Raw genomic sequence first — 26,659 nt, forward strand, 5'->3', positions numbered from 1 at the left:
TCCCCGCTAAACTTAGCGGGGAAATTGACAACACGTGATGTTGTCACTTGACACCATTAATTTATTTAGTTACATACAGCGCCTAACCAACAGCCAGAAGCCCAAAACGGTAGATCACAGAGTAAGTTTACAAAGGTTAAAGACAACAAAGCAAATCCAAAACTCAACCCAGTGACAACACACTATATCAGATGGTTGATGACGTCACATAACCTGATGTGTCGTCATAGTGTCGAGCCGTGGTGTCACTTGATGTCAATTTCCTCGCTAAATTTAGCGGGAAAATGGATAAACAATACGTTCGCCTTCACTCCAACCAAAAACGAGTTTAATGTGTTCTGAATAAAAATGTAACCGTATCGTTAAACATCGCATTTTATGCCTTGTAGGGACGGAGCGGATGTAACTCGAGCGCTGACCAAGGCGCCCCTAGCGGCAAACAGATCAGATTTGTCGAGACTCGAGAGCTGCCACCACATTGAGAATGCGTCCTAGTGATCTAGATATTTCAAATTGGAAGATCCATATGCCTTTCTAGAAAAGCGAAAATATATATGCTGTGTAGTTCGATGCAGTAGTACCCAACTTTTAACTGGTGTGAAGTTACGCAGGCTTGAAACGAATCCTTCAAGTGGTTGCGAGTGGCGTTTTTCACCTTGCAGTTCGTGTTGTGTTTTAAACTGTGTTACGCATTTGCAGTGAGCTTTTCCTATTTGCACTGTAGTAAACTGAACACACAAACGCTAAGTTTCAAACACTTTAGAGATGATTTTGTGGGCAGTGGGCACGTTCATTGTGGCTCCTTTGATATCCAACAGCGCTTCTCAGTTTACGATCGAAAGAGCAAATGATCGTAAAAGCCAAGTTTTTGCTTGACCTGTGCTGCAGTCGGTCTTCTAGTAAAATAAAACCAGCTAAAGCCAGACAACATTAAACGCGATCGCTTTTTTTCTCTTTGCCCTCTCGGGCCGGTCGTTTCAAAACGGGCGTTGGATGTAGACATCACCGTGGGTTTTCGAAACAATGGACCCTTTCGGCTGACGAGCAGAAGAACTGCAATATCAATGACCAGTAAATCGCTTTGTCAACATATGTGGAGTACGAAAAGCAGTGTGTGGATACGATACAGAGAGACGTCGCGCGTAGCAAATGAAGCACAGCGCGCACAGTTACTGACTGGTCGCAGATATCGAGTTTCTGCTCGCCGGCCAAACAAGGTCCCACGCTTTGCGCTACGCTACGTTCGCTCCGATCAACGTCAGACTATAACAGAGCTTTTGTAAGCGATCGCCAATAATACTTCTTTTTTCTTCGTCTTTACGATAACGAGAGTGTGAAAAGTTGATGGCATGGTGGAATACTCCAGCCAGACTACATCGAAATCGACGCCGCATAGCGACAACGCCGAGAAGCTCAGGCGAGGAGGTCGTTTCACCTCTGTTGTCTGCTAGCGCTGCTAGCTTCTCGCCTGCCCCCTAACTGTTTTTTCATAAAAACAAACATCGTTTCCAGTAATCATTTTTATGGTTCCGTCGTGTCATTCTTACCCACCGTCTATAGAAGGTTTTTGTAGTCGAAACATTCGCACCGATTTTACGCTGCAGTGCAAGATATTTATGGTGATCCGCGTGCTGAACGACGAAAACAACCTCCTTTCGTCCGCCATTTTGCCTAACCATCGTGCCCCCTATAGTTCGCTGGAGTCGCGAATAGCGGATCAAATTAGTATTGATTTACATCAATTCCTGTCTGAGCATGAATGCGAAACAGTGTCGATGTGCTCACGTGAATTGTTGGGTGTAGACGCAAACGGGTAGATAAATTTCTACAGCAGTACGTTTCTTCTGCTCCTCTTTCCGAACTTCACGTTAAATTAATTGTTAATAGATACGTGAAATGAGTCCGAATCGATGATGTGTGCGGTTGCGATGCGCAACGGCGCGAACGTTCGTTGACAGCCGACATGTCGCATGTATGCAATTTTGATTTAGCTACACCTTCGGCAGAAACAATCGTTCTCTCGCTGTCAAAGTTATTTCGTTCGCAAAAGAATGCTCTTTTGTTGCATTGCTCATTCTGAGGCTACCAAGACATTTGACGGGTTTCATGCGCCCAAGTGCATTCATTAACTTTGGTCAGCGGAGTAGAAAGCGCCGTGCTACTACACTTGCCTGCGAAAAAACAAGAGCAAAAACTAAATTTATTGTGCCACATATGTGAGCCTATCCATAGAACAACTTTATTTTTGACAAATAAGTGCCAGGATTCGAGCTTTCTAGAATTCTAACTGAATTACATTTTGTCATATGGAGAACTCCACATGGTCGCGGCATAGCTTGCCAATGTTGTGTGCCGACCAAACAGACAAACAGAACGAACAAAGCCCGAATGAGCTTTGTTAATCGAAACCATGGGGAAAGCTAGTGCTTTCGAATGCGGTCGAATATTTTATTCGAATCGAATTTTCACATTATTTCGAATATTCGAGAAATACTGGGTTTGCAAATCGAATACGAATGATCAGTTTATATATTCAGCTAAGATTCATACTTCTTTCTTAAATATTGTAATGTCCTATTTGTACTTGAAATTTCAAATATTCGTTTACCCCTAAACGACCCTTTTCAAACGTGCGCGCCATCGAATAACGGCTACGCCGATTCTCCGAGACCGCCATTGTTTGGGAACGTACTCTGAGCATAGATGGGACGCGACGGCTGAGTCAGCGTTCGAGGAGTGCACGGATCCAATCACAATCGGCGTGTCAAAATATGAATGGATAGATGCTAACGGCTGTACCCTTTAGAACAGACGGTAGCTTGCGCCACCTAGCCTAGGAATGAAGAACCAAAAGTGTGATTTCTCTCCTTCGCCAATTTTCTTACCCTCTGCAATTTCAAAACTTTCACCAGGCGGTGTAGGACATCACCAAAAAGAAATGGCGACCTCCAATGTTGCTCAATGAAGTTTCGAAAAGGGGGTCTATTAACTACGAAGTATTGCGTTGAAGTAGGTTCCGTTGGGTTGTTTTGATCTTTGGTAACGTGCTAAGGTCACTCGAGATTGTGTTTGTTCGGGTTGAACGGTTTATCTCGAAGGTTTGTCACTTTTCCCATGTGTTGTAATATATTGATGATGTTTGTTTTGGTTTTGGTTCAGCACCTACTACGAAGAAGCCCAAGACCCACGACGACATGCTTCTTTGCGTCGTGGGACGCCGCGCTGTCTCGCAGAGCATGTTTCCTCCGGATGGCGTGTGCAGCCACACGTTCTACGCGCACGTGGTCTTGAAGGGCGGGAACATCTAGGACTCGCGAGCGAATACCACGGCCGGTCTCGGGGCATTCTTGGACGTCGCAAGGACCTCGAACCGCACCGGTTTCGGAATTTCGTTCGACTTCAGGTGAGAACTATACAGGCTTCCGTAAGAGCCGATTCACACGACGGACCGAATAGCGAGTTTCACCCGCGGACCGTGTACCAGGTGACCGTCGCGTCACCGATTCCTGCGACCTGCGACTCGTCCGCGAGCGCGCGGACTGATAAAGTCGAGCGCCTTTTCACTCGTGGACTTTTGGCGGGAGATGGACTTGAAAAGCCTTTAGTGTGGCAACGGTATACAATGTTTTCTTGTTTCTTTGTTTTCGGAGAGTTAAAATGAAAATGGCGCATCGCTGTGTTTTGCGCCCTCGCTGGTTTGTTTTGTCGCCCGACTGTTGGTTCCACGCGTGAAAAGAAACTGCAGAAACTTTGTCCGGCTGACGCGGCAGAGGTTCCGGTACTTCTCCGGGTCCGTGTCAAAAAGCTTCCATCCAAACACGTCCAGCACGCCGCGATAATTCTTGCACGTCCAATCAGCCTTTCACCGAGCAAGACCTTTTTTTCGCTGCGGTCTGCTTGAGTGTTGTGCACGAGTGCGGAGTGCGTGAAGGCATCTCCAAAGCCCCCTCCGCAAGCCCAGACCTTCGTCGTTCCTACGCCGATGCCTTCTTTGTTCTCAACCTTGTCTGTATCACTGTCATCATCATGGTTTGTGTTAGTGAAGCTAGTGCCGCTTCGCGCGAAGCGTGGATGCGTTGGGGTGACGGACGAACCGCGGGACATGTCCTCACGTGTTCAATCCGCTCGCGGATCAGTCCGTCGTGTAAATCGGCCATAAGATGCCGTCTAGAAAAAAAAAATAATAAAAGGACGAAAAGAGTAGCAACGGCGTGTTTGCTCCCCTCTACTGACGGACACGAGAAGAAGAACGGGGGGGGGGGGGGGGGGGGGGGGGGAGGGGGGGCCGGAGAGGCTGTTTTTTTTTTTTCTTTCCCAGGCAGACAGGAAAAAATTTCAGCCCTCCCGCCTCATCGTCTTTCGGTTTCGTTTTTCGGGCGCGTCGCACGCGTTGATTAATAAACGTTGTCGAGTGGATTGAGCTCCAGCGGCAGCGAAGGCCGCCTGTAATTCCGTGCCCCAGTCGAAACATGCAGAACGTCTCGGTTGCACTGACGTTTTTACCACTAATTTCGTCAAACGAACAAACGAAGCCGTTAGAAACAGCGAGGTTCCGGAGCAGTGCCAGCAGCGCTACGTCGCCACGGGCTGAGATGGCCGCCTCCGGGTTACAGAACGACGTGTCAACGTTGACTATGCGTAGAACAAGTCGTGTGGTTCTTGCGCAGCAGTTGCGGTGACGTCATAACGACGCCGAGCTCTTCTCGAAGCATTGAAAAAAACCTAGCGGGTAGACCTCAAGGCGTCTACCAATGAGGCCTACCCACTATTCTTTGAATCAAAGCCAGTCAGACCTCGGCGTCATTCTGACGTCGACGCAACTCCTGCGAATGAAGCAGACGAGTTCCTCTTCGCAGAGGTTCACCAGACGTCCCGTTTTCACCGGCGCAGTCCCGCTTTTGAGGGTCATTTCTATCACCCCGTCATTACGTCTCAATGAAGCTTCATGTCCCGTTCTGGTAAAAACGTGCACAGCTGTGGTTCCAGAGACAATTTTATTAAAATAAGCATACTCTGAAAATGCAACTTTTATTAGAGCACGCATTCGCGCCGTTTCTGTGACGGCATCTTCCAATACATATTGATTTTATAGGGGCGCGTACAAGATACATCCTCTATATTACTGAATGCGGCACGCTGCGATTGGCGACATTTCTTCCCCATTGTTTGCATGTGGGGAAGAAAGCAACGGTCTTATCGACGACCAAGTGGAGAAAACACGGCGTTTTTTATGTCCCACTGAATATTACCGGCGCTTCTTCTCCTGCCTCGCTCTTCCCTTGCCTCTTTTTTTTTCTTTTTTTTTTAGGAATATGGTCATTTTAATATTAGTCCAAAGGGGAGCGAAGGCCTAGCGTGTTTACGCCCCACAGCTCGGAGCACGTAGAGCGAAAGCTCATTCTGCAGAACCCACGAATCCTGACTTCAAGTGCCCACTCCCGCCTGTTCCGACCGGGATGAGCCTAGTACCAGGTCGTGGTTGCGTATCGCGGCTGCGTGATGCACGCTAGGCCCCAGGCTAGCGGTAGTACTTCACTGGCTAAAGTTCCTGCTTAAAGCGTAAACACTCTGTCTAAACACGAACGTCAATATTTTCTTTATTTTTTTTTACCGGACGGCACTGAGGTGGCGCATAATCTTCACCTCTCGCTAGTCTTGTTTCTGTGCCCGCGCAGTGACTTCACTTGGTGTGGTCAAACGCGAGATTGTTTGGAAAGAATGTGTTAGGCTATACGGGGTTTTGCGTTCTGTTTTCAAGTGGATCTTTATATAGAGGTTAGAGCAGCCCAGGTGAGACACCATCTATTTATCATGCTGAGCGGTCATTACACGAGGGAATAACCGTCACGCTCAAGCCAGCTAACTAACTGAAACCTGTTAAATAACTTTTGAAATATTGGTTTTATTGGTTTGGTTGCAATGGCATGTATTGACGCCAATTATTATATAAGGGGGCAACATTGTCTTTATTCCGCTTTATAATACGGCCTCATACTTTAAGACACGCCATGGTACGAGGGTGGTAAGGAAAGGGCAGATATAGGGTCAGTGGGGTTAAATGGGACGAATCGTAATAAAATCGTGAAATGTCCATCCCCCAATGTACTGCAGAAAGGAATCTAATATGGGCTTTCGGTCCTGCCGAGTGCTCCTGGGATGAATCCATTTCTCCAGCGTTGTGGGTCTGGTCTGCAGAGGGAACAGGCTTTGCCGGCACTGTGTGGACGGAGACCCTGGCAGTCCCACATCAAGTGGAAGCTGGTCGTGCTCGACGTTGGTGAACCGTCGTCGGCATGCTTCGTCTTCGGTATCTTCTTGGCTTTCTTGTTTTCGGCGCTGAAAGAGAATCATTCTGCTGGCGTGATTTCCGCGCCCGTACGTTGCTTCCGAAGTGGGACTTCAAACCAATGGCCGTAGTCGCTTGGAATTGAGAAGTCCTCATCGGGTACGAGGACCTGGAGTAGGGGCGGCGCTCTAAGCGAGCAAAGTCCTTTTCCTCCTTGTAGTTGGAAGGGTCCTTCAGGGTGATCGACTACACCAATATACACATTTCGTGAAAAAGGTAACAGACAGCGAGAGACTGCATGATCAATCAATTTTCGCATTTTTACACGAAATAGCATTAAAAAATGCAAAAACTTTGCGTTCTTTGCGCATCCACGAAGGACGCGCTGCCGAGAGAGTGATATCATATTTGAATTGAGCACCTCACGTCTTCTAACTTTCATTCTGGGCAAGGACTGCGGCGCTCTTTTTTCGCGCAATGTATCTAAAACTATTAAATTCACGCAATATTCTTAACCTAAAAAAAAAACAGAGTGAGGGCGCAAGCAAGCTTGTCTGTTTGTCTTAAATATGTATGTCTTACATGTCTTAAATATGTATGTCTTGTCTGTTTGTCTTAAGTGTCCTTCTTTCCTTATCGTAAAACTTATGAAACTTTATCATTTTCTGCCATTACAGGTAAGACGTCGCCTTACTGACTTCTTTGCCTGTCTCCTCTAGTTTTGGTTTCATAAATATTTTTTTACACCCAGTCTCAGGTGTTTTAACTGTTTAAATTAGTCCGATCTTCAATAGTAATGGCCACCAATATTTTACTTGCCACATGTCCCATAAAGCCAAACATTAAAAAAAGCCCATTAATATATTTGAGTGAAATGGTTACCGTGACTGCAGTATCTAATGTCCGCCGAGCCTGGTAAATACATGGTGAAGACAGCACTCGTTTAGCTCTTACTTTTTTTTTAATGCAAATATGTCTCAATGAAAATTAAAAAAAAAAAAAAAAACCTACGAACCGGATTAACCCCAAAAAGTAGCCTCCGACGCGGTTTTATCAACATCGGACAAAACCGAGAAAATCCCGAATTGGAGCTGTCCTTGAATACGATAAAACTTTCTGGAAAGAAACTTTTAGCTGCAGCTTTATTTCAGGGTCCTCCGCTCACACTGCCTTCCCTGAAGTGTCTGCGGGGCTGAATTTTAATCGGAAAACACGACCAGTATCTTGTTTTCATTTCTTATCACCATGAGGACGATTTGCAAGAATTCGAGCAAGCGGATATTTCCTCGCGGTTGGGAAATCTCCTCAACACAAGCGGCCGATAAACCTCCATTCTTTTTGTGCGATGTTAAAATGTGTTTTTGAGCTCTAGTTACTCTTTAATGAAAGGGTATTTTAGATCGGATTATTTTTTAATGACGAATTCAGTGCTTCTAGGTATCAATTTTGACGTCGGAGAAATATATAGGCATTTATTCGGACTCCTCCTAAAGAAAATAGGGAAGGGGCACTTTCGTGCAAATTACTCAAAAAAAAAACGTGAATGATGACAATTACTCCCGGTTCAAAGTGTCTAAATATATAACTCGATCACTCTAGAAAAAAAAATTGGCCGTAACTTGAATCAGTATAATCGTTGCTTCCCCAATTACATCAGTATTTCAAAACGTCTGATGTTCTGCCAGTTTCAAGACTCGTCTCTCGTCACGTTTAGGCTTTTGAGCTTTGATGGCAGAGAAGGAAGACGAGGCATTGTAAAGAAGCATGGCGTCCCGACAAGAAGCAGCCTGGAGCTCTTATTTAGTAACGGCAAATAAAGCCGGTGGCAGAAGTTCAGGACCTTAAGCTGGGATAGGAACAAGGAGCGATGGCAACAGCCAACTCATTCCAGTGTCAACCGCCCGACGAATTCGACTTTACAAGCCCAGATGAATGGCCTTATTGGAAGCGGCGATTCAAAAGCTTCCGCATAATCAGCGGTCTCTCCACGAAGCCTGAGTCAGAACACGTGAACGCTGTAATCTACTTTATGGATGATAAAACATACGATGTCCTCATATCGCTAAACCCTAGCGCAGAAAAGATGGTGAAGTACGAGGAAGTAATTACAGCATTCGAACGGCACTTTGTCGTCCGTCCAAACATCTTTTTACAAAAAAAGCGAAATTTCACGAGACAAGCCAGCGAGAAAGTTAATCCGTTGAAGAATTCATCACTTACCTTCATAGCCTTGCCAAGACTTGCGACTTTGGAGTTCTACACGAGGAGATAATTCGAGATCGCATCGTCATCGGCGTTTGCAACAACCAACTGTCGGGGACGATGAAACTAAACCCGGAGTTGACACTGGACAAGGCTACGAACCTGACTCGACAGTCAGAGGCTGTCAAGAAAGAGGAAGTGACTCTCCGCACTTCACACGAAGAAAAGGTTGACAGAGTAGTAATGCCGCTTGAAAATAACGGAAGTCAAAGGAAAGGGAAGCAGAAAGGGTAAAGATGGCACCGTCTTGTTTCATATTACAAACGAACAAAAAGTTTATTTGAAATGTGGCTACGGGCTGCATCAGAAAGTCTTGCCCCGCACGTGAAGCTGCGTGCAACAAATGTAGAAACATTGGACACTACGCGGGTGTTTGCAGACGCCCTGCCACACTGCAGGAAGTAACGACTGCGGAGAAAGCATACCTCGGCACTGTGTTAACTTCAAGGGAGAGCGGTGGGAAGTCAAGGTCGGCGTCCGAGATGTCTTCATAACAGTCGAGGTTGACAGGGTTGCTAACGTCAACGTGGTCCCTGACAGGATATACAGAGACGCTTTCAAGAACATTTCTCTGCAGATTTCCAAAAAGGTCCTATAGGGTCCTAGTCAGAAGGCCCTGACTGTTCTAAGTGTCCTGAATGAGACACTTCACTACAGATACAAGAGCCTCAGAAGGGATCTGTATAATGTAGAAGAATTTAAACAGCCGCTGCTCTCGAGAGATGCAAGCGATAACTAGGCATCGTTCAACGTCTTGACAAAGTTGACTCTTTGCGGAGTAGTACGGTCGACCCAAAAAAGGAGAATATCCTAAGCTGTTTTATGAACTGGGCCAGATCAACTACCATACATGATCAAACTGAGGCTCGACGCTGAGCCTTTGGCGCTGATGACACCTGAAAGAGTGGCTATTCTACTTCTCGGTAAGACCGAAACAAAACTTTATGATATGGGTAAAAAGGGAATTATCGAGCCAACTTAAGAGCCAACTTAAGAGTGGTGCTCCGGCATGGTGATCGTTCAAAAAACCACAGGAGTAATCCGAATATGTGCAGACTTGACCAGACTGAACAAGTTCGTTGAGTGGGAAGTTCATCCCCTTCCAATAGACGAATACGTTCTTGGGCAGCTTGCTGGAGCAAAATATGTTTTTCGAAAGTCGACGCGAACTCCGAATTTCGGCAGTTGGAATTTTCTGAAGACTCTCAAGCTCTGACGACTTTCACTACGCCCTTCGGAAGGTTCAAGTTCAAGAGACTGCCTTTTGAAATATCATCCGCTCCGGGATTTTTCTAAAAGAAGATGTCGCAGTTCCTGAACGATCTCGAGGGCGGAGTATGCAACATGGACGATGTCCTCATCTATGGCAGCTTTTGACAAGAGCACGATGACATCCTTAAGCCTTCAAGAGAAAGGAATGACCCTGAACCCGGACAAGTGTGACTTCGGTGTTCGAAGACTAAAGTTCTTGGGTCACATCATTGATCATGATGGAATACGCCCTGACAGCGCCAAGGTCAAAGCTATCGTTGGCATGAAGCCTCCTTCGAATGTCTACGAACTTTCTGGGCATGGTAAACTATTGAGAAAGTTTATACCGAACATGTCACACATCGCCTATCCACCTAATTCTCTATTGCGCTCAAGAGCCACTGGGTTTCGGCTACAGAACAGCAGAGAAGTTTTGATCAGCTCAAGGGTGCGCTTACAACAAGTCCGGTACTTACACTGTTTGACACCGAAAAGCACACACCACTCTCAGCCGATGCGTCATACTATGGTTTGGGAGCTGTGCTTTGTCAACGTCAGGAAGATGGATCCTTCAAACCGATTGCGTACGCATCACGGACACTCACAGACACGGGGAGGAGGTATGCACAGGTGAAACATAAGGCCTAGCGATAGTTTAAGCATGCGAGAGATTTCAAAATTTTCTAACCGGTCTTCACATAAAAATTGAAACTGATCCCAAGCCGCTTGTCCCAATCTTCATATCGAAGAAGCCGGCCGACATCACTCCTAGGCTTCAAAGAATGAAGATGATAATGATGCGATTCTCCTATGTAATGAAACACATCCCAAAAATGCCACTCTCAGAAAAAAAGGTGTATTACTACACCCCTTGTCCCATATTATACACCCCAAAACTTCAATTCGACGTACAGCGCCCCATAATCGAACAGGCGGCCCCAAAGTTTACGAGGGGCTTGATAACCGTGTGGTACAACTTATTAAGATACCTGATGTACGTATTATTGGCTACAAAAAAAGATTATCGGAGTTTTCTTGACCGTACTGCAAAAGCTCCGTGTTTTCTTTCTTTGGTCTTTGATACGTACTTTAGCAATTTAATAAGTTATATCGCACCGTTATCAAGCCCCTGGTAAAATTTGGGGCCGTTCGTTCGACTATAGGGTGCTGTACGTCGAAATGAAGTTTTGGGATGTATTATATGGAACAAAAGGGTGTAAGGTGATACCCTTTTTTTTAGAGTGGTGCACTGATTGCAGCTGACACGTTGTCTCGACAGCCTCTGAAAGAAACAGGAGACCAAGACCCAGAGCAAGAAGTGATTGCATAAGCCAAGGGGGTGGCTGCTGATCTACCTGCGACTTCAAAGAGATTAAAGAGATCAGAGAAAAACAGGCCAAGGACACCAAATATAATCAGTTGGTATGGTACAGAAAATAGGGCTGGCCCGATCGGAAAGAAGCCCTTACGAACTGTTAAGGGTACTGGCAACACCGGTCACAGATTGCAGTTCAAGATGGACTACTCATGAAAGTATCGAGGCTCATTATCCCAAGTTCCATGCGCTCCGATATTCTACGGAGGATGCACCAAGGACACCAAGGAATAACGAAGCGCAGAGCTCGAGAACGGGAGTCTGTATGGTGGCCAGGTCTTTCAGCAGCCATCGAGAGCATGGTACGCAGGTGTGTGAACGCATCAAGGAAACCTCAAACCCTCATGAACCTTCGATGCCATCAAAGTTCTCCGAGCGTCCGTGACAGAAATTTGCAATGGGTCTGTTCCATGTGTAGAAAAGAAATACCTTCTGGTGACACATTATTACTCGAAATATCCAAAACTTTTGCGTCTCGCCAGTATGACTGCGACGTGTGTCACAACACACCTAAAGTCAGTTTTTGCACGACATGAAACGCGTGAAGTTTTGTTCAGTGAGTTTTACCACTTTGTCCAAAAAGGGGGTTTCGAACATGATACACTATACGCCCAAAATGTCCGGAGAGTAACGGATTTGTGGAAGTTGCTGTCGGGATTATTAAGAAAAGCCTTAAGAAGACATCAGACGTCTACATCGCGCTGCAGTCTTATCCTGCAACACCATTAGGCAATGGATATAGTCCCACTGAGTTGCTTAGGGGCCGAAAGTTGAGAACGTCACTGCCAACGATTCTTCTAGTTTGGAACCAAGACTTGTGGATCCCAAACGACTCCAAAAATGGGAGAAGAATAGATGGATAGAAGGCCAACTATGAGAGACGATGTAGTGTACGACAGCGCAAAACCTTTAAAAAAAAAGGTGACGTTGGGTTACCGATCCATGAAAAAGAGGAATTGTACGGTGTCCAACTGAAAGTCCGAGATCGTACTTAATGGACGCCGACACAACCACACTTAAAAAAAAAACTGCTTCCACTTCACACCGATGCCAGAGAGTAAAGTCATAAAAGAACTTCGGTACCCGACATCGAATCAACTGCGTCAAATGAAACCTGTAGATATACTTCAGTTTTAAAAGGGGAGATGTGCTGTTGGGCTTTGAGGGTAGAGAAGAAAGACGAGGCATTGTAAATAAACATGGCGTTCTGACAAGAAGCAGCCGGGAGCTCTGAGTTAGTAACGACAAAAACCACAGTGTTCAATATTGAATTGAATTCACCAAGTTACAAGCCAATTTTGCTCTCAATTCACCAATATCGGTGAACCGTCCTCGTCTCGGAGGCTTGGTTCGAGGGTGTCTTCATACGAAACTTGTGCAATCAAAGGGCGCAATTAGGAAGGGGAGGAAAAAAACTAAAGGTAACAAGTAATCTTAGTGCTTACGAAAGGAATCGGATTACTCTTGCGATTACTTTGTAATAAATGAAATTGAATGGTTACAAAATTATGCTAAAAGTTACAAGTAATTTAATTACTTTCAAATGTGTACTGTACAATTCTGGAAACACTTCTCTCATTACTACCATTACGCGTCCCGGTAGTAATGAGAGAAGGACGCGAGATAAGGATTGCGGTGCCCATAGAAACAGCTTCGCCGACGTCCATTGGTGGCTTTAGGCTGTGGGAAGTTGGCCTATGTTCAAAAGTTTGATTTACGGAAAATACGATATGAGCCAACGCCTTGCTTGACTACAATCATCTGAGACGGTGATATCGGGACGACGGAGATTGGCCAAAAAAGGCAGAAAGATACAAAGGGGGGGGGGGGGGGGTTACAGAGCACGAGGGAAGGCTCGCTGCCAGCACGAAGGTAAGCGACGAGTGTGAAATGTTTTCGGGCGTCGGGTGGCGGTGTAGGGTGGGGAGTGTCAAGTTTGCGTGTGGGCCGGTGTTCAGTGGAAGTGAATTGAGGTGTGAGGTCCCTGTGTGTGCTTAGAGTACTCCCAGACGATGTGAGGACATATCGCCGTTACTCAACGTGGGGGGCATCATCCGGGAAAGTAGGCCGGTGAAATCTGGCCATCCACATTGGTGTTAAAGCTGCTGGTGTTTGGAGTTCTCGGAGGCATACCCTCTCTAATCTAATGGAAGTAAACGGGAGGACATTTCCCCGAAGGAAGAAGGGCAGTGAGTCGCGCCTTGTCATCAAGGCGTGCGGCCTCATTGTGTTCTAAGGGGTTCGGAACCTGGGCTACGCTGGGCCCAGAGGGGCCAACAAAGCCTTGTGAGGGGTCAAAGGTACGTAATGAATCCCCCGCGGCTGTGTTTTCCCTCTCGTTACTCGGTATGCCTTCGTGGCCGGGTATCCGCGACACTGCTATTTAGTCCCCTATGAGAGCGGAATGCCTTCCATGGGGATTCGAGCTCCCAAACTGTCCCGTTGCGGCTGGTAAGGCGGGTACATCCCTGCACCACCTCTTGGGAGTTGGTCAAAACGTGTAACTGGCTTTCGTGGTGGTGTGAATGAGTTCGAACGGCCCACAGGATGCCCTGGAGCTCCGCAGTTTTTGAACTTGTGGTGTACGATGAGAATTCACTACAGGTCTGCTGGACGCTGTGTGGGTTATATGTGAAAGTATTTCCCAGTCGTCCGCCCGGGCAGCACCTGTATACGAGAACAAGTTTAGTGTATCCGCTTCCAGGGGGCCAAGGGCTTGAATGTGCCGAGTTGCAGTAGCACGTTTTCGATTTACCCGATTCGGGCTGTGAGACTGAGGAAGGGGATTAGTGTTCTCCAGTAACGTGCCCTCCCATGGAGGAGGTGGAGGGGTGTTATTGGGACCGGAAATACGGGATCTCCTAGGCGACTCAGCATAATTCGGCCAGCCGGGGTTCTCTATGGGCAAAGTCTTCGAGTGCTAAGAATTTCGGCGGCAATCTCCTGAATGGAGTTAATCTGTGCCGCAGAGTGAGGCTGTGCCGCTTGGGGATGCGGGAAAGTTTGGGCAGGCCGCTGATGACGCGCTTCGCAGCACAATTAAGCGTTGGAGGGCTTCTTCCTACGTTGAGTTCAGGTGCAGAGGTTAGGTGCAGATAGTTGTACCCGTAAAGATCTTTAGAAATAAGAAGTGAACGCTCCAACTGGCGTGGTAGTTTATCCCGTGCTCCCCGAGTTTTGGCTGTAGTGCGACGGATGATGCACCCCCATTATGATTCATTGTGAGCCCCAGGATGATTAGGCTCGGCTGGCGTTCGATGAGGATTTCGTGAAATTAGTTTGAATTGGTTGCCGAAGTTCTTAGGTCGCCGCAGCGGCGAGCTACTATTATATAGTTTGTTTTAACGGGGAACCGTGGCACGCTGGTGTCCTCAAGAAACTGCAAGGTTACCTCCAGGGCGAACTGAAGTGTAGCCTGCTGAGCTGCCAGCACGGTGCCGGCCGCCCGGAAATTCACATCGTCAGCGTATATCGTGAAGCGGAGGCCCTCCCTCTCGTCAAGGCTGAAGACTAGCTCGGTCATGGCCATATTAGAGAAGGCGGGAGGAAGGACACTTTCTTGTGGCATTCCCGTGGCATTGTGTGTTGTAAACCCTGAGGTTGAGCCCACCATCACCTGGAATTGATGGTTGTGTAGAATTATTTAATGAAATTTCAAACGCGACCGGTGATGTCAAGGCGTGGAGCAGCGTGGATGATGGTGTGATGAGGAGTTATGTCGATCGCTTACTGCACGTCGGCGGCAACGGTCGTGTGGGTACCACATTTGGAGGGTGCAACGATGTCGTAATGTATTAGTGCGAGAGTCGTGGGGTATCCCGCGTGGATGGAATAGCGGAATCCGGCTTGCATAGGGTAAAATGTGTTGTCTGTATCTAAGAATCACGTGATGCGAGTTAGAACCATCCGTTACATCAATTTACAGGGGTTATTGTTGTTGTATTGGTGGTTTACTGGCGCAAAAGCGACGAAGGCCATACTGCGCCAAACAGGTGTAATAATCTTGCTCAGAGTAATAGTTTTGAAAAGCTCACCGTGAAATCAGCTCTGCAACAAAAGTTTTGTTATTGGTAGAAGGTGAAAAGGGATATGAAAGTTAAAATCGACGTAAAAAAACACTTTTTTCTAGGTACGTAATGACACGATTAAAGGGAATGATGGGATGCTCACCCACTAAGAGTGCAGGATGGAAAGGAATATTGTATGCGAAAAATTCCGGGAAGCAAGCGCGTCGGTTTTGCTCAAGACCAGAACAAAGCCATAGAATATGAAGGACCGTTAGTGATTCGCCACAGTGCTCACAGACTGGAGTGTCCCCTCCAGAAAGGAGATGCCCATGTGTCAAGAAACTGTGTCCAATTCTAAGGCGGCAGTGGAGAACTTCGATAAAGCGATTTTCATGAGATGCACTCTCCCACAATCCTAAACCTGGTTTTACCAGATGGAGCTTATTTTCACTTTCTTGGTCCCATTCAAACTGCCACGTTCGGAGGAGTGCTTTTTTAATCAGGGGCTTCACATCTTGGTAGGGTAGGCCAGTAGAGGTCACCGTGAGATTTTTTGTGGAGGTAGCCAACTGGTCTGCCAAGGGCCTGCTGTTCCTTAGATGTGGACGGCTCCTCGGGAGGCTTGGGGCGAGGGGCTCGCTCCTTCCTCCTAGGAGGAGACCGAGTTATCAGGGCAGGCATGTCGTTTGACAGCCTGTCCCTCTTAGTGGGAGGGGCACCAGTGCCACCTCTCTTAGGTGGAGGGCACGCCGCCACCCCTGGTTTCTTGGTAGGTGGGGGCTGAGCGACGGCCTCCCGGTTCCCAGAGGGAACCTGGAAGGGTCGAGGCTCGGAGGGTGGTGCAAGCCCCCTACGCACCACCTCGACGAAGCCCCCCTTTGCCAAGAAGGCGTAGCGCTTCTTGGCCTCGGAGTAAGAGAGGTTGTCCTTGGCTCTCAACGAAAGGATCTCTTTCTCCTGTTTCCATATGGGGCATGCGCGCGCGTAGGCGGGATGTTCACCATCGCAGTTAGCACACTTCACTTCATTCTCGCAGATGTCGGCAACGTGATCAGTGCTTCCACACTTTGCACAGATGTTCTTGCCTCGACAGCTCCGAGCGCCATGACCGAACCGCTGGCACCGAAAACACCGCAGCGGATTCGGTACATACGGTCGGACACGGCAGTGGAGGTATCCTGCCTTCACGAATGCTGGGAGAGTGTGTCTTTCGAACGTGAGAATAACATGCTTGCTTGGAGTTTCCACACCATCCCGTTTGAAAATGATCCGCTTTACAGCAACGACACCCGATGGTCGGAGGCCTTCGAGAATTTCCTCTTCACTAGAGTGTAGGAGGTCGTCCTCGGAGAGCACCCCTCGAATGGTATTCAGTGCGCGGTGTGGGGCAGCTGTTACTTGGACATGCACGATGCGGGACAGTTTCTGGAGCGCCATGCTTTGATCCTTAGTGTTGACTTCGACAAGGAGATCACTGGAATGCATCTTCTTTGCTTTGTAGTTATAACCAATCAAGTTCTCAAGAACTTTTGCCACAATGAAAGGAGACATTTTTCCCACGGGGCGTTGTTCATCTTCAGAATGAATAACAAAGAATCTTGTGAAAGTCGCAGGTTCAACATCTTTTACTTTGGTTAGTTCAGGATAAGGCCGCTTGGACGCTTGTCGTGAAGAGGTTTTGGTAGAGGACGCATAGAAGGCAGATAAAATTCAGCATCCGTGGCGTACCGCCCACCACGGAGCCCAACATGGGGACAGGCAGCACCTCATAAGAGTTAGGGCTTGTCTGAGAATGTTGCTCTGCCAGTACTACCAAGACGCTATAACCAAGTGTGGTTCAAGACAAGAGAATCTATTGCCACCCAAGGTTAGCCCTTGCCGCCAAAGGGGGTGAAAAGGAAGGAAGAGAAATGAGAAGAGTAAAAAGAAGGAGAAGAGAACGCTGAAAGAAAGGAGGGGATAGTAGAAGTGGCGACTGACTGAATCATCCTGGTCGGGCCAAGCCAGGACACCCGTCTACGGGAAGCGGGGGCCGAAGTGGTGTATTGCTTCACCCGGGGGGCCCTGAAGGGTCCAAACCTACCCCGGGCTCGGCTCAACCACCAGGATGCCCTTTTCCCCGGACACGGGAAAGCCACGCACAGCCAGACGTGGGCAGGCGAACCCGCATGGCTCGGGGTCCGTGGAGACGCCACTCTCCAAACACCTGCTTTCACAGGTGCCCCCTGCGGGGATTTACAGGGGTTAGAGGTTAAGGAGATAATGCATAAGTTGGAGCTGTTAGTGAGAGACTCGTCCGGTTAGGGGATGGGTATGACGGTGGGGAGCTTCCAGTCGTTGGTGAGCACACCTGCCTGCCTTACCTCATTGAACAAGTTGAGGAGATCCTGCATGCCTTCCTCCGGGAGGTTCCGAAAAGCACTAATCGTTATGTGGTCTGAACCAGAGGCCGTGTTGCACTTGGCCGTTTTACGGGCTTACACCCGTTCCCTCGTGGTAACAAGAGAGTCATTGGGGATGCCTACCGCCGAATTCAGAAACCTCACTCAAACTACACTCAAACTGAAGGCCCCCTCCACTTCCTCAAGGAAGGCGCGAGGGCCGGCGCTGGCGCCTTCCTCGAGGAAGTGGAGGGGCCCTCCAGTTTGAGTGTAGTTGGAGTGAGGTTTCTGAATGCGGCGGCTAAGGTCCTTTTGCTCTGGAAGTGGTCAGGAAGGTACGAGATTAGAGATTGGGGAAGTATGTCTCTGCCGCTAGTTTTTTTCCAATTCGTTCTCTTCGGTGTTCAAAGGCAGGGCCAGTTTGGAGCCCGTGTTCTTGCTTATAGGTTTTACGGACATGCCATTGCAGGTGCCCCAGACCTTCTTGGGTCCCGCCTTCTCGCTGAAGTAATTGGAGCGTGTCTTCTACGTATATCGGTTTAAATTCCAGTTGTGGTAACTCGGAGAAAAAAGCAGAAGACGAGATCTCGCGGAAGGACCGCGCGGTGAGCTCAAGACAGAACATTGAGCGCGATTGACTGGACTGAGCCGCGATGAAGCAAGCCCTAGGTTAGCCAGCGGCATACCTTTCTCATCATGTAAATAAACCCACAGTTACTACACCAGTGTGCATTGCTTGGCTCTGGCGGTAGCAAGATTCCGTTTGATCTTGAGACTTTGGTAAAAGTTTGTTCTTAAGGTAGAATTAGAGGTGAAGGTCTGCATGGTGAAGGTCTAGATTAGGAGAGTGTTTTTTGGTGTGATATGTTTGCTAGGTCTTGCGCAGAAACTCTTTGGATCGCACTGCAAAGTCTGAAATGGGGAGGTTGGACAGGGCCTCACGAAAGGTGTCCCATCGAAGAAACAAATTTCCTTGCGCGGGCTGCAGTCGATGTAAAGTGTGGTGCAGGGAGAGACGTGATCACTTTCCATGGGGTCCGAACAGACGCTCCACCGGGTGCAAAGCCCCGAAGGTGCCAACGTGAAATCCACGGAAGTATCGTCCTGCCGCGCCGACGTGCCGAGGCGAGTCGGAGTGTCGTCTGCATTGGGAGGCCCGTATAAACACTTGGAAACCCACTGCCATCTGGTGGCTGAAGAATTTGTTTTAATCCTACAATCTAATGGCGGTCGTGAAACGGCATTTCGTCGGACACCATAACTTTCGCACGTCAATATCAGATGAGAATCGGTTATTCCATCACCTCATGTTTGTTTCTCTGTTTTTATTTCGTTGGTGCATACATATAAACTGGCCAGCACAAAGCGACGGCCCATAGCCCTCGATTAAATTTCCATTATCAAAAGGGTTTAGAACCAAACTTGTGCCAAGGGAGAGACTGGACCACACCGCGAAACAAACACTTACGCAGCCGTTGTATCTAATTCGTGCGTCATGCTGTACTGACGTCTAGTACACACCAACACGGTGTTTACAAACAAGCCCGCTTTGCCCACACCAGGTGTGGGCATCGCACGTGCGCAGAAACCAAATTCGGGAGGAGTGAAGCGACCGCCCATGCGCAGTACCGACAGCAGCGCCACCGCAGTGGCGTGACGTCAGTGAGTTGAGTTGGTCTATATACCCTCCGCTTGATAGTTTCTACAACTTCTCCCTTCATCCGTTCAAAAAGGCCGCTATTAGTCTGGCACAGATGCCATATCCTTACATGATGACAGTGAGCAAAGTTGCCGTCCTCAATTTTGAAACTGCTCCGTAGGGGCTAACCAACCTCCCCGGCGTCTAAACAAACATTAAACACAATTTACCCTTACGTACAGATGTCTCCTCTCTTCCAGGAACGCGGCTCAGAGCAACGTAGCTGTTCAAACACCGGCGGGGCGGAACGCCCTTAGTGACCTCTGGCGGGACTCAAAGATTGAACATTACGGAATGCTCAACGCCGCCATCGGCTATTTCGACTTGACTGAAGCCGAGGCCCAGGAGTTGCCGCTCATCAAGGTAACATCTCTTAAAACGCGCGCCAAGAGACCCTCTTCAAAAATGCGTGCCGTCGAATAGCTGCTCCAGGCTAAAATAAAGAATAACGAAACTGCCAGAAAAAGACATACAAAAAAAGAGCACAAAAGATTAGATGACGGAGTACACAAACACAGCACTGTTGCTGCTCTGAGGCCGCCATTTTTCGGGGGGCACGCACGTTGAGCGATTATTGAACACGAGTGCCGCGTCATTGCTCGGCGTGAACTCGCGGTGATCCGGTGCATTAGTTTGGGAAAGCGCGAGTATATTTTCTCTTTTCGCCGAACAACTAACATGTATTAATTTTGTTATTTTTGGTAGCACCAAATAGTATATACATATTCCTTTACTAGCATCGTAAATGTGTAATTCCTTTGGCAACAGCATTTTTCTTTACTAGTGAACGATGTTAAATTTCAATATATTTCGGGCCCAGACCTCTGTTCCATAGCGGGTGCGTAAAAAGGAGCGAGGATCCTAAGGTAAATAACAATCGTGAAGAACGTGGAGTGTGTTCAAGGTTCGCCAGCATTTCGGTGACGTCTATATATTGCTCCTTTACGGGCCGTTAAAAACATTCAAAATGTAGAGGATAAAGTACTTGGGCTATGAAAGGTGTTTATTTTTATTATTTCCAACGCCGGGAACCTTTTATCAAGCACTTGTTCTCTGGCATCTTCCTATTTTCAAAGATTTCGAGCGTGTGGGAAATGTTTTGAACGCAGAGCAGGCATCTTCGCATATATTCATGAGCAGAAAGAATTAAGCGCTACTTAATTATTGAAAATCGGACTATATTACGCGGCCTTCAATTTATTTAGAACGTCTCCATGCACATGAAGTTACGGATTCAGTGTTACCTGGGTAGTTCTTGCCGTCGCTCTGGAAAGCGCCACCGCCGTGTTCGCGCTAACAGTGTCTGACACTGCACATAAATGCATGTATGAAGTTGTTGCAGCACTGTGATAGGTGCCATGAATTTGAAAGGAAAACACCGTAGTTGTCCAATTACTTTGTCTGCGTGACTACGGAACGTTTTAAGCTACCTAGTACATACGAATAATTCGTGATATTTGCTCTTATAATCGAGCGTAAGGAGAAAATGCACTCACTTTTTGCAATAGAAATGCACTGCCTGAAGTTAATTTTTGACTGGTTGCTGTTTGTTTCACTTTTCTGCAGCACACTTGCGCCAGTTGAGCCTCTAGTGTACATTATAAGAACTTTATGCTCGGATCCAAACCCACGCTTCGCGCAGAAAGCGATGCTCAAAATATGGCGGCCACCAGTGTTGCTTGTTGTGCTTCGGAAAAGGCTCTATCACGCGTGTCAGGGAACTAATTAGGCAAATCTAATGCTGGTTCCCTTGGGAATAGCAATGTACTAAAAGTGCACCCATTTTTCACTTGTAAGAAACGTTTGTCGAAATACATTTGGAGTACATTTTGGTTTACTAAGAGTATATTACACTTACACTTTTTCTTTGACACCTTAGTTGTCACTAATATTAGAATGGCCCTGAAAAAGAATTTTTAGGAAAAACGTTTTTTACAGATTTTCCTTGATGTAAAAATATAAAAAAACGATACTCAATTTATTTTAGTTATTTACTACCTTATTTAACAAACTTCTGCAAAATATTTCTGCAAAATAGTCATACCGCACGTTATTTCGTTGACAGTGAAGGTGTAGAATAAGACACGGTATACCATAATAGAAGAAACAGTGCGGGGACAAAACAAGGGAAGAAATGCATGAACCATGAGCGCTTGTGGCTGTCTGCTGCATCCATCTTTCGCGAAACTGCTTGCATTACCCTAAAAGCATCCACCAACGAGCATTGTTCGTGGATGCACACCACTGAATGAAATCTTTACACTTTCAAAATGTCAAATGATACATTTCCTCATACTACATATCCTGCCAAAACGTAAAACTGAGAAGAATACATTTAAAGTTTCAACTTCAGGTTTCTTTTCTTTTTTGAGTCTGAGGTAGACAAAACTCAAAGGGAGAATTGCTAGTACCTTCCTCTTTGAGAGTTCGTTGCTCCCCTGGCAATAGCTACCAGTTTGTGTCGTTTATAGGCAAGCTCAAGTTTGTAGCAGGCATTCCTTGACATATAAACTGGAAAGAACTGAGAGGCAAATCATATTAAGGACGAACAGCAAACGAAGAATATGATCTGAAGTGGAAGATATTGTGAAAGGGTGTAACTGAAAATGGCACAATATCACGTCACCGGGGGGGGGGGGGGGGGGGACCAGTCGTAAACCCTGTTTCGGGTCTCAACCAAAAAGATTGCTTATACCGGATGAAAATTTTCAGGATTTCTTTGTTTTGAATGTATATGGTTGTCCTGGCCATTTATGCTTTTAAACTTGAAAAAGCTTCTACGGGCTAAATCTAGAGTAAATGGCGCTTTCAATAAGGGTGAGATGTTCTGGTTATGTTAAACGAAGCAGCGATAACTAAAATAAAAACGCAAAACACTTCTCCCTGCGGACTTGAAGGGCTGCGGACATGTCGAAAATAGTTGACTGTGAAATAAATCCTGCATGGTTAGAATTGAAAGTTTCTGGAACCATTGTTTGGAAGTCGATAAATATAAACATATCACTTTTAAAATACACGTTTCTTTTTATTCGATTTCTGAGGCTATATCCTCCCTTAAAATCATCTAGCGCATATTTTACGGTTATTCTATTGTCACGCCCTTAGTAAAAGCGATGTGACCTGTTTAACGTGCAACCGAGCCTCCGCTACTTTGTCACCATAACCATATGCACTAAAGCCCCTTTATACGTAAAAGTAGCGACATCCTTCGAAGAATGTCGCCTTCTATCTTGGACCAAATTAGGCAGCGCAACCGTCAACGCGCGGGTGTAAAAAAGCAAACCATAAAGACAAAAAGTGTGCGCGTCAGAGGAGGAGGGAGAAGATATCGCCACCTTTTTTACTCAGGGGCATTAATATGTACAGCCTCCAGAATGTTTAACAATACAGCGCGAACACCGACCGGCCGGTAGATCAGCGCCTTATTGCAGCGCTAAAGAGTAGGTCAATGAAACAACGCGCGTGGGGCAGAAGGCAGACACCTCGCTGACTTGCTGTTTCACGCCATGATAAGGCGCTGATCTACCGGCCGGTCGGTGTTCGCGCGGTTTTGTTAAAAATTCTGGAAGCTGTACATACTTTTATGTAAGATACTCGACTTCCAAAATGTCGTTCGCGGTACCGGCGAATCTGCCTTCCTTTGGAAGAGAAATTTTGGACCGATCAAAAGAATTGGTATTCATCCCGTACGACACGCCCGACCACGAAGCCGATTTGCACGAAGACGTTGCCGAGCCGTCGCCCCTTCTCGTGGCTGAAGACATCGCTCGCGCAAACGTCAAGCACAAAGTGCGTACTTCGAGTTGGATATACACGCGTACGATTTCTTTACTATGTGCGAATGTGGCCAATGTGTGGTGCTGCCGGACTTCGAGCCGGTAGTGCCTTCGGTGGGGGGAAATCGGCAGCACACTTTTCGACCTACAGTCGACTCGGTGCTACGATGAGTTCCCCCCGTAGCTCAGCGGAAGGATGGCCGCTTCACAGGCAGCGGACCCAGGTTCGATTCGAAGTGTGCCGTACAGGTGTTTTTTCTTTGTTTTGTTTTGTTAACATTTTCCGATATTTACATTTATTTTTTTTACATTTATCACTGAAAAAAAATATGTTGTGGAAGAAATGTTGCTGAACTAAATGGTATGGGATTCTCTTTTCGACACCTGCGAACTCAATGTAGTCACGTTCCACAAAATGGAAGGAGAATATAAATCGGGGAGCGTCCGCTTTCCGAGGTGCCCGTAAATGTGACACACGAATTGCAGCCAGCCATTCGTCACGATCCCGTTGATCTTACGGAAACTTCTGCAAACTCTGCCTCACAATGCCACTTTCGGAAGCAACATCTGTGAGGCAGCTGTTCAAGCAACATCTTGGGGGTATTCTTTTCTGAGCCAATCACGGGAATTCACTACGGGCACTCCTACTCTTTAATGTACAAAAGAACTCATCTTAAAGGGCAGAACAGCGATTGGAACAAGCATGACTGCAAAGGAACCACATGTCGTCTGTTGCGCGCAAAAAAAAAAAAAAAAAAAAAATAATCCGGGAAAGGGGGAGGGGACACCCTCTCCCCCCCCCTCCCCGGATTATAATTATTATTATAGTTTTTTTTTCTTTTTTTTTTTTGCGCCCGGTCGGATGTAGTTACGTAACTTCCGCCAGTCCCTCTCTCCTCTCCACTTCGCCGACCTCCGTGCGCAGCTTTCGGTTTCGGTTTCAAGCAGGTGCGTTTTTTTTTGTTTTTTTTTGCTTTTTTGAAATATACGCGACACTGTGGCAAAATATTAATTAGATAGCCTTCCGAGACCATAATAAATCGGCTGGCAAAAAGTGAAAAATATTTGGAGGAAAAGGGGGGGGGGGGTGTCGAGTGCCTCCTAAATTTTTTTAATACTATAAATTTGAGAGAAAAATGAAAGCCGCTTACAACTCCCTGTAACGCCGAATTGGAGCGCAGCTCTTGAGGAGGAGGAGGGAAGGGCACTGGGGGGGGGGGGTTAAACTAACCAGGGGGGGGTCACGTGACCCCCAATGCCGATGATGTCATCACTGACGTCCCTGATGACGTCATCAGTGACGATGACGATGCGGGTACCGATGACGTCATTAATGACGTCACTGATGACTTCACCAGTGATGATGACGATGACGATGCGATTGTCGGTGACGTCATCAGTGACGTCGCTGATGACGTCATCAGTGATGATGACGATGACGATGCGGATGCCGGTGACGATATCAGTGACGTCACTGATGACGTCATCAGTGATGATGACGATGACGATGTGGATGCCGATGACGTCATCAGTGATGATGACGATGCGGATGCCGGTGACGTCATCAGTGATGATGACGATGACGATGTGGATGCCGGTGACGTCATCAGTGATGATGACGATGACGATGTGGATGCCGGTGACGTCATCAGTGATGATGACGATGACGATGTGGATGCCGGTGACGTCATCAGTGATGATGACGATGACGATGTGGATGCCGGTGACGTCATCAGTGATGATGACGATGACAATATGGATGCCGGTGACGTCACCAGTGATGATGACGATGACGATGTGGATGCCGGTGACGTCATCAGTGATGATGACGATGACGATGTGGATGCCGGTGACGTCATTAGTGATGATGACGATGACGATGTGGATGCCGGTGACGTCATCAGTGATGATGACGATGACGATGTGGATGCCGATGACGTCATCAGTGATGATGACGATGACGATGTGGATGCCGATGACGTCATCAGTGATGATGACGATGACGATGTGGATGCCGGTGACGTCATCAGTGACGATGACGTCATCGGGGGGTCACGCGACATCGGCGGGGGTCACGTGACCTCGGGGGGGGGGGGGTCACGTGACCTCGAGGAGGGGTCACGTGACCTGAGGGGAGTCACGTGACTTCGGGGGGTCACGTGACCCCCCACGAGGTCACGTGACCCCGGTGGGGGGCTCGCGCGGTGCATTATGGGACATTTCCCATGATGCACCGCGCGGTTACGCCGACGGCGACGGCGACGGCGACGGCGACGGCGACGCCGCTCAAGCCGGAAACGGGCCCCTAAGAGCTGCGCTCTAAAAAGTGAAAGCCGTTTACAACTCCCTGTAACACCGAATTAGAGCGCAGCTCTTGAGGAGGAGGAGGGAAAGGTACTGGGGGGGTGAAGTGACCTGGGGGGGGGTCACGTGACCTTGGGGGGTCACGTGACGATGCCGGTGATGTCATCAGTGACGTCACTGATGACGTCATCCGTGATGATGACGATGACGATGCGGATGCCGGTGACGTCATCAGTGACGTCACTGATGACGTCATCAGTGATGATGACGATGACGATGCGGATGCCGGTGAGGTCATCATTGACGTCACTGATGGCGTCATAAGTGACGATGACGATGCGGACTCCGATGACGTCATCAGCGATGATGACGATGACGATGCGGATGTCGGTGACGTCATCAGTGACGTCACTGATGACGTAATCCATGATGATGACAATGACGATGCGGATGCCGGTGACGTCATCAGTGACGTAACTGATGACGTCATCAGTGATGATGACGATGACGATGCGGATGCCGGTGAGGTCATCAGTGACGTCACTGTTGACGTCATCAGTGATGATGACGATGACGATGCGCATGCCGGTGACGTCATCAGTGACGATGACGTCATCGAGGAGGTCACGTGACCTCGGGGGGTCACGTGACTTTGGGTGTCACGTGACCTCTGGGGGTCACGTGACCTTGGGGAGACCTTGGGGGCCACGTGTCCTTAGGATGACCTTGGGGGTCGCGTGACCTTGGGATGACCTTGGTTACGCCGACGCCGACGCCGACGCCGACGCCGACGCCGCTCAAGCCGGGAACGGGCCCCTAAGAGCTGCGCTCTAAAAGCCGCAACAGACCAATATTTCTTTTTTCTGCGTGACTGAGAAAGGTTTTAAGCTGTCTAGTATGAACGAATTATTCGTAATAATTGTTCTTATAACGAAGCGCAGGGAAAAATGTTCTCATGTTTTCCCATAGAACTACACTATAGCTACCAGAAGTCAATTTCAGACTAGTTGCTGTCTGCTTTAACTTAGAACCGCACACTAGCGCCAGTTGGACCTCTAGCGTATATCCGCCATTCTAATATTTACAGGTCCTCAGTCCAGCACGCGCAAGTTTTTCGCTTCGCAAAGCGAGAAAATCCAGCGCCGTACGAACGGAAACTGAAAATGGAACCGGTCAGGTGCCGTTTTTTTGGGAAAGTCTATAGACGCTTTGCAGCCGCGCCAGATTAAAGCCGCCATTGCTGACGTTCTCTTGTCTTACCGACACACGGAGCCACTGAAATGGTCGTTGATGGACCTCCACGAACGCTAATGCCGGG

The 26,659-nt window shown here is 47.7% G+C and overlaps 1 long non-coding RNA gene across 1 annotated transcript in view; it reads left to right on the forward strand.

Annotated features, from left to right (window-relative positions):
* Positions 1 to 3,271, forward strand: part of LOC121835482 — a 32,151-nt gene extending 28,880 nt beyond the window's left edge. The window contains exon 3 of the long non-coding RNA XR_006077610.1: positions 3,160 to 3,271. This is a non-coding gene — a long non-coding RNA (uncharacterized LOC121835482). The remainder of the gene's footprint in view (positions 1 to 3,159) is intronic.
* Positions 3,272 to 26,659: the final 23,388 nt, after the last annotated feature.

This window comes from Ixodes scapularis, unplaced genomic scaffold (assembly GCF_016920785.2).
Source record: "Ixodes scapularis isolate PalLabHiFi unplaced genomic scaffold, ASM1692078v2 PGA_scaffold13__105_contigs__length_92229423, whole genome shotgun sequence".
Lineage (NCBI taxonomy): Eukaryota > Metazoa > Arthropoda > Arachnida > Ixodida > Ixodidae > Ixodes > Ixodes scapularis.